The sequence below is a fragment of the Triticum aestivum genome, chromosome 5A (genome assembly GCF_018294505.1).
Source record: "Triticum aestivum cultivar Chinese Spring chromosome 5A, IWGSC CS RefSeq v2.1, whole genome shotgun sequence".
NCBI classification, from domain to species: Eukaryota; Viridiplantae; Streptophyta; class Magnoliopsida; order Poales; family Poaceae; genus Triticum; species Triticum aestivum.
The window spans coordinates 606,138,655-606,147,815 of NC_057806.1; positions in this window are offsets into that span (position 1 = coordinate 606,138,655).

Here is a 9,161-nt window from a genome sequence, read left to right on the forward strand (position 1 = left end):
TATCTGAAAACAAAAGCGAATAAAAATAGATCTCAAAGCAAATATGATAAAGAACAGACCTGGGGGGCGTAGATTTCACTAGTGGCTTCTCTCAAGAAATAGCACACGGTGGGTAAACAAATTACTGTTGGGAAATTGATAAAAGATCGAATAATTATGACGATATCCAAGGCAATGATCAATATATACGCATCACATCCTATATGTGTAGACCGACTCCTACCTGCATCTACTACTATTACTCCACACGCCGACCGCTATCCAGCATGCATCTAGTGTATTAAGTTCATGGAGAAACAGAGTAATGCAATAAGAACGATGACATGATGTAGACGAGATCTATTCATGTAGAAATAGCCCCCATCTTGTTATCCTTAATATCAATGATACATGTGTGTCTTGTTGCCCCTTCTGTCACTTGGAAAGAACACCGCAAGATCGAACCCATCACAAAACACCTCTTCCCATGGCAAGAAAATTGATCTAGTTGGCCTAACTAACCAGAGATCCGAAATAGAAATACGAGGCTATAAATAATCATGCATATAAGATATCAAAGAAGACTCAAATAATATTCATGGATATATATCTGATCATAAACTCAAAGTTCATCAGATCCCAACAAACACACCGCAAAAAGAGTTACATCAGATAGATCTCCAAGAGACCATTGTATTCAGAATCAAGAGAGAGAGAGAGAGAGGAAGCCATCTAGCTACTGCCTACGGACCCTTAGGTCTATGGTGGACTACTCACACATCATCGGAGAGGCACCAATGAGGATGATGAACCCCTCCGTGATGGTGTTAGACTGGATCTCGTGGATCTAGAACTTACAGCGGCTGGAATTGTGTTTCGTCAACTCCCCTAGGGTTTCCGGAATATTTGGGTATTTATAGGGCGAAGAGGCAATGCAGGGGGGCTCCGTGGGGGCATAACCCCCTGGGCGCGCCTGGGCTCCTGGGCGCGTGATACGTCTCCAACGTATCTATAATTTTTGATTGTTTCATGTTGTTATATTATCATTCTTGGATGTTTTACAATCATTTTATAGCAACTTTATATCATTTTTGGGACTAACCTATTGACTTAGTGCCTAGTGCCAGTTGCTGTTTTTTACTTCATGGAAAATCAATACCAGACGGAGTCCAAACGCAACGAAACTTTTTGGGGAATTTTTTGGACCAGAAGATACAAGATGGGCAGAAGAAGTACCAGAGGGGTGCCCCAAGGGGGGCACAACCCACCTGGGCGCGCCTGCCCACCTCAGTGGCCTCCCACACCGCCTCTTTGCTCTATAAATACCCCGAAAATCCAAAAACCCTAGGGGAGTCGACGAAACACAATTCCAGCCGCAACAAGTTCCAGAAACCACAGATCCAATCTAGACACCATCACAGAGGGGTTCATCATCCTCATTGGTGCCTCTCCGATGATGCATGAGTAGTTCATTGTAGACCTACGAGTCCATAGTTAGTAGCTAGATGGCCTCCCCCTCTCTCTCTTGATTGTCAATACAATGGTCTCTTGGAGATCTATTTGATGTAATTCTTTTGCGGTGTGTTTGTTGGGATCCGATGAACTTTGAGTTTATGATCATATCTATTTTATCCATGAAAGTTATTTGAGTTTTGATCTCTTATATGTATGATTGCTTATAGCCTCGTATTTCTTCTTCTAATCTTTGGTTTAGTTAGGCCGACTAGATCGATTTTTCTTACCATGGGAAGAGGTGCTTTGTGATGGGTTCGATCTTACGATGCTCAATCCCAGTGACACAAGGGGAAATGACATGTATGTATCGTTGCTATTAAGGATAACAAGATGGGGTCTATTCCTACATGAATAGATCTTATCTACATCATGTCATCATTCTTATTGCATTACTCCTTTTCTCCATGAACTTAATACACTAGATGCATGCTGGATAGCGGCCGATGTGTGGAGTAATAGTAGTAGATGCAGGCAAGAGTCGTTCTACTAATCTTGGACGTTATGCCTATATAATGATCATTGCCTGGATATCATCATAATTATTTGAGGTTATATCAATTGCCCAACAATAATTTGTTTACCTACCATATGCTATTTTATCGAGAGAAGCCACTAGTGAAATCTACGGCCCCCGGGTCTCTTCTTTATCACATTTGCCTTCAATATCTATTTTTACTCGCTTTTATTTTCAGATCTATTAATCCAAAACCCAAAAATACCATGTTGCAATTTTTTGTTATTTATTTTATCTCACGTTCCCGTGAGATCTATTTATCCAATGTACTACAATTTATCTATCTTTTTACCCTGGAGTGATTGACAACCCCTCTTTTACGTCGGCTTGCAAGTATTTGTTCTTTGTGTGCAGGTACCGTTTACATAGTATTGCGTGGTTCTCCTACTGGTTCGATAACCTTGGTCTCATCACTGAGGGAAATACCTACCGTAGTTGTGCCGCATCATCCCTTCCTCTTTGGGGAAATACCGACGTGTTTTAAGCCCCATCAAAAGGAATTTCTGGCGCCGTTGTCGGGGAGGATCAAGTCAAGATAGTCTCTCATCAACGTGCCAATTTCTAGCACCGTTGCCGGGGAGACATCATCAACATCTATCAGGTTCCTAATCACAAATCTCATCTCCTTGCAATTTACATTATTTGCCATTTGCCTCTCATTTTAATCTCCCCCACTTCACAAAAATTTTCTGTTTTATTCGCCATCCTTTTTCGTTCGTGTTTCTCGTTGGAATTTTTGTTTGCTAAGATTCGTCACCGTGAGTGACTTTGGTATGGCAGAAACAGATGATGGCCTAACTCCTATTGGACGATCGGGCAATCTGGATGCTAACTTTTGTTTTGGGGCAAGGGAATGTTATAGGAAAAGAACGTATCCAAGAAGTTTTCAATTGTGTTGGAAATTTAAGTCTTGATGATGTTCCTATACTTAAAAGGACTAAATCTTATGCGGAAGCCATTTCACCACTAGTTCTGAAACTTGAAAATAAATTTATCCGTACCCATCCTACCTTGCAAAGATTGTTTTTTGAGTTGCCCATTATAAAGAATCCCAAAGCTAAAAAGTTGGCCACCCTTGTTCTTATGAATGAATTTGATTACATAATACGAGAAGCTAGGGAAATTTTTGATTTCTATGGTATGAATCATGAAAAACCGGTGATAGATGAGATTCTTTATAATAGTGATTATGTGCTAAGACATTTGCTTGGGGATAATCGAATCTTTGATGAGAATCTTAAAAAGGAAGTCCCTGTTTTAGACATAATCCAACAAGTTTTCAATGATGTTAATCAACACTATTCTTGGATTGTTGCCGGAAATCAAAGGGGATATGATGATAAGCAACTTGATAGTGCTAAAGTCTCTATGGATAAGGTGTTTTATGTTTTTTTTGCAAAACCTCCTGACAAAAACACCTCTAAGGAAAATGGAAATAAAGATGACAATAGTTAGATCTATGCATTATGCCTACACTACAAAAAAAAGACACATCCGTGACATTTTGGGTCGAACGAAATTTTTTTCTGTCATGCATATGACACTTCTATGACGATAATTGTGACAAAACCCGGTATCATCATAGATGTGGTGGGCTCCTACTTCTATGACAAAAAATCATGACAGAAAATGGACTTTTCGTCCTGGGCGGGCCGGAGACGCAGCTGCATGGCATTCTTTGGGCCGTCCATGACGGAAAAAACCGTGGTAGAAGCGAGGGGGAGGAAAATTTCGGGGAGTTCCCGGTTACGGTGGGAAGTCGGGGGCCGAGCGATGCGCGTTTCTCTCGTACACGTACGCGCGTGTGTGCGAGGTGTTGGCTCTAACTGAACCCGAGCGAGGCGTTGGGCTCTAACTGAACCCGAGCGATTGCACTGCAGGCTACGCGTACTGAACCCAAGCGATCGATCGATGGATGTTAACTGAACCCGATCGAGCGATTCCTTCGCTACTGCTGCTAACTGAAGCCGATCGATGCTGCCTCTGGGATGAACAGTGAGCGTTGCAGGGGGGTTTGGATGAACAGTGAGCGGTGGCGTTGCCTCTGGATGAACAAGACCCCGTGGTGTGGTGGAGGGCTGGATGAACAGTAGACGGTGGAGGGGTGCCCGTGGAGGGGTGGTTGAACAGGACCCCATGGTGTGGAGAGCTGGATGAACAGTAGACGGTGGAGGTGTAACGCCCTCGATGCGGCTATATCTCCCACGTGTCGAAGCATTACTTAGAGGCATAACCGCATTGAAAGCAATGTCGCAAGTGAGGTAATCTTCACACAACCCATGTAATACATAAGAGAAAGGATACATAGTTGGCTTACAATTGCCACTTCACACAAGTACATGAATAAAGCATTACATCATCCAAATACAGTCAAGGTCCGACTACGGAACCAAAATAAAAGAAGAACCCCAAATGCGACACGGTCCCCGATCGACCCCAACTGGGCTCCACTACTAATCAACTAGAACGAAACAACACCAAGGACAAGATCTTCATCGAGCTCCTCCTTGAGCTTGGTTGTGACATCTGCACGGTTCAACGGCACCTGCAAGCTGGTTTGGAAGTAATCTGTGAGCCACAGGGACTCAGCAATCTCGCACCCTCGCGATCAAGACTATTTAAGCTTATGGGTAAGGTAAAAGGTATGAGGTGGAGCTGCAGCAAGCGACTAGCATATATGGTGGCTAACATACGCAAATGAGAGCAAGAAGAGAAGGCAAGGCACGGTCGATAAAAACTATGATCAATAAGTGATCCTAGAACAACCTACGTCAAGCATAACTCCAACACCGTGTTCACTTCCCGGACTCCGCCGGAAAGAGACTATCATGGTTACACACGCGGTGGATGTATTTTAATTAAGGTCAACTTCAGGTTTTCTACAACCGGACATTAACAAATTCCCATCTGCCCATAACCGCGGGCACGGCTTTCAAAAGTTCATAACCCTGCAGGGGTGTCCCAACTTAGCCCATCACAAGCTCTCACGGTCAACGAAGGATATTCCTTCTAGCGGGAAGACCCGATCAGACTCGGAATCCCGGTTATAAGACATTTCGACAATGGTAAAACAAGACCAGCAAAGCCACCCAGATGTGCCGACAAATCCCGATAGGAGCTGCACATATCTCGTTCTCAGGGCACACCGGATGAGCAAGACATCGGGTAAGCCAGCCCAGAGTTTCCCCTGGTAGCCTCGGACATCGCTCAGTTGGACCAACACTCAGAGGAGCACTGGCCCGGGGGGGGGGGGGTTAAAATTGAAGGGTAACGTAGCATAAATTCAAAATTTTCCTACGTGTCACCAAGATCTATCTATGGAGAGACTAGCAACGAGGGGAAGGAGAGTGCATCTACATACCCTTGTAGATTGCTAAGCGGAAGCGTTCAAGTGAATGGGGTTGATGGAGTCGTACTCGCCGTGATTCAAATCACCGATGATCAAGTGCCGAACGCACGGCACCTCCGCGTTCAACACGCGTACAGCCCGGTGACGTCTCCCAAGCCTTGATCCAGCAAGGAGAGAGGGAGAGGTTGAGGAAGACTCCATCCAGCAGCAGCACAACGGCGTGGTGGTGATGGAGGAGTGTGGCAATCCTGCAGGGCTTCGCCAAGCACCACAGAAGAGGAGGGAGAGAGAGATGCAGGGCTGCACCAACGAGAGATCGAATCGCGTGTGTTATGGGCAGCCCAATGCCTCAATATATATAGGGAAGGGGAGGGGCTGCGCCCCCTCTAGGGTTCCCACCCCTAGGGGGGCGGCAACCCTAGATGACAAAGGGGGTGGCGGCCAAGAGGGGAGAGGGAAGGGAGGCGCAGCTAGATGGGCCCTAAGGCCCATCCCCTTTAGGGTTTGCCCCCTTCCCACCTCTTAGGCGCCATGCGCCCTTGTGGGAGGTGCACCAGCCCACTAAGGGGCTGGTCCCTCACCACTCTTGGCCCATGCAAGCCTCCGGGGTTGGTGGCCCCACTTGGTGGACCACCGGGACCCTCCCGGTGGTCCCGGTACGTTACCGATAAACCCCGAAACTCTTCCGGTGACCAAAACAGGACTTCCCATATATAAATCTTTACCTCCGGACCATTCCGGAACTCCTCGTGACGTCCGGGATCTCATCCGGGACTCCGAAAAACATTCGGTAACCACATACAAACTTCCTTTACAACCCTAGCGTCATCGAACCTTAAGTGTGTAGACCCTACGGGTTCGGGAGACATGCAGACATGACCGAGACGTTCTCCGGTCAATAACCAACAGCGGGATCTGGATACCCATGTTGGCTCCCACATGTTCCACGATGATCTCATCGGATGAACCACGATGTCAAGGACTTAATCAATCCCGTATACAATTCCCTTTGTCTATCGGTACGATACTTGCCCGAGATTCGATCGTCGGTATCCCGATACCTTGTTCAATCTCGTTACCGGCAAGTCTCTTTTACTCGTTCCGTAACACATCATCCCGTGATCAACTCCTTGATCACATTGTGCACATTATGATGATGTCCTACCGAGTGGGCCCAGAGATACCTCTCCGTTTACACGGAGTGACAAATCCCAGTCTCGATTCGTGCCAACCCAACAGACACTTTCGGAGATACCTGTAGTGCACCTTTATAGTCACCCAGTTACGTTGTGACGTTTGATACACCCAAAGCACTCCTACGGTATCCGGGAGTTGCACAATCTCATGGTCTAAGGAAATGATACTTGACATTAGAAAAGCTTTAGCATACGAACTACACGATCTAGTGCTATGCTTAGGATTGGGTCTTGTCCATCACATCATTCTCCTAATGATGTGATCCCGTTATCAACGACATCCAATGTCCATGGTTAGGAAACCATAACCATCTATTGATCAACGAGCTAGTCAACTAGAGGCTTACTAGGGACATGGTGTTGTCTATATATCCACACATGTATCTGAGTTTCCTATCAATACAATTCTAGCATGGATAATAAACGATTATCATGAACAAGGAAATATAATAATAATCAATTTATTATTGCCTCTAGGGCATATTTCCAACAGTCTCCCACTTGCACTAGAGTCAATAATCTAGTTCACATCGATATGTGATTAACACTCAAGGTCACATCCCTATGTGACTAACACCCAAGAGTTTACTAGAGTCAGTAGTCTAGTTCACATCACTATGTGATTAACACTCAATGAGTTCTAGGTTTGATCATGTTGCTTGTGAGAGAGGTTTTAGTCAACGGGTCTGAACCTTTCAGATCCGTGTGTGCTTTACAAATCTCTATGTCATCTCCTAGATGTAGCTGCCACGTTCTATTTGGAGCTATTCCAAATAACTGTTCTACTTGGAGCTATTCTAAATTGTTGCTCCATTATACGTATCCGGTATCTCTACTCAGAGCTATCCGGATAGGTGTTAAGCTTGCATCGACGTAACCCTTTACGACGAACTCTTTTACCACCTCCATAATCGAGAAAATTCCTTAGTCCACTAGTTACTAAGGATAACTCTGACCGCTGTCCTGTGATCCATTCATGGATCACTCTTGTACCCCTTGACTGACTCATGGCAAGGCACACTTCAGGTGCGGTACACAGCATAGCATATGTAGAGCCTATGTCTTAAGCATAGGGGACGACCTTCGTCCTTTCTCTCTATTCTGCCGTGGTCGAGCTTTAAGTCTTAACTTCATACCTTACAACTCAGGCAAGAACTCCTTCTTTGACTGATCCATCTTGAACAACTTCAAGATCATGTCAAGGTATGTGCTCATTTGAAAGTACCATTAAGCGTTTTGATCTATCCTTATAGATCTTGATGCTCAATGCTCAAGTAGCTTAATCCAGGTTTTCTATTGAAAACACTTTCCAAATAACCCTATATGCTTTCCAGAAATTCTACGTCATTTCTGATCCATAATATGTCAACAACATATACTCATCAGAAATTCTATAGTGCTCCCACTCACTTCTTTGGAAATACAAGTTTCTCATAAACTTTGTATAAACCCAAAATCTTTGATCATCTCATCAAAGCATACATTCCAACTCCGAGATGCTTACTCCAGTCCTTAGAAGGATTGCTGGAGCTTTGCATACTTATTAGCATCTTTCCGGATTGACAAAACCTTCCGGTTGTATCACATACAACCTTTCCTCAGAAAATAGTCGAGGAAACTATGTTTTGACATCCTATCTGCAAGATTTCATAAATAATGCAGTAATCGCTAATATAATTCCAACAGACTCTTAGCATCGCTACGAGTGAGAAAGTCTCATCGTAGTCAACTCCTTGAACTTGTCGAAAAACATCTTAACGACAAGTCGAGCTTTCTTAATGGTGACATTTACCATCATTGTCCGTCTTCCTTTTAAAAATCCATATGTACCTAACAGCCTTACGACCATCAAGTAGTTCTTCCAAAGTCTACACTTTGTTTTCATACATGGATCCTATCTCGGATTTTATGGCCTCGAGCCATTTATCGGAATCCAGGCCCACCATCGCTTCTCCATAGCTCGTAGGTTCATTGTTGTCTAGCAACATGACTTCCAAGACAGGATTACGTACCACTCTGAAGTAGTACGCATCCTTGTCATCCCACGAGGTTTGGGAGTGACTTGATCCGAAGTCTCATGATCAATATCATAAGCTTCCACTTCAATTGGTGTAGGTGCCACAGGAACAACTCTTTGTGCCCTGCTATACACTAGTTGAAGTGACGGTTCAATAACCTCATCAAGTCTCCACCATCCTCCCACTCAATTCTTTCGAGAGAAACTTTTCCTCGAGAAAGGACCCGATTCTAGAAACAATCCTTTATTGCTTTCGGATCTGAGACAGGAGGTATACCCAACTGTTTTTGGGTTGTCCTATGAAGATGCATTTATCCGCTTTGGGTTCGAGCTTATCGGCCTGAAACTTTTTCACATAAGCATCGCAGCCCCAAACTTTTAAGAAATGACAGCTTAGGTTTCTCTAAACCATAGTTCATACGGTGTCATCTCATCGGAATTACGTGGTGCCCTATTTAAAGTGAATGTGGTTGTCTCTAATGCTTAACCCATAAACTATTGTGGTAATTCGATAAGAGACATCATGGTATGCATCATATCCAATAGGGTGCAGTTATGATGTTCGGACACACCATCACACTATGGTGTTCC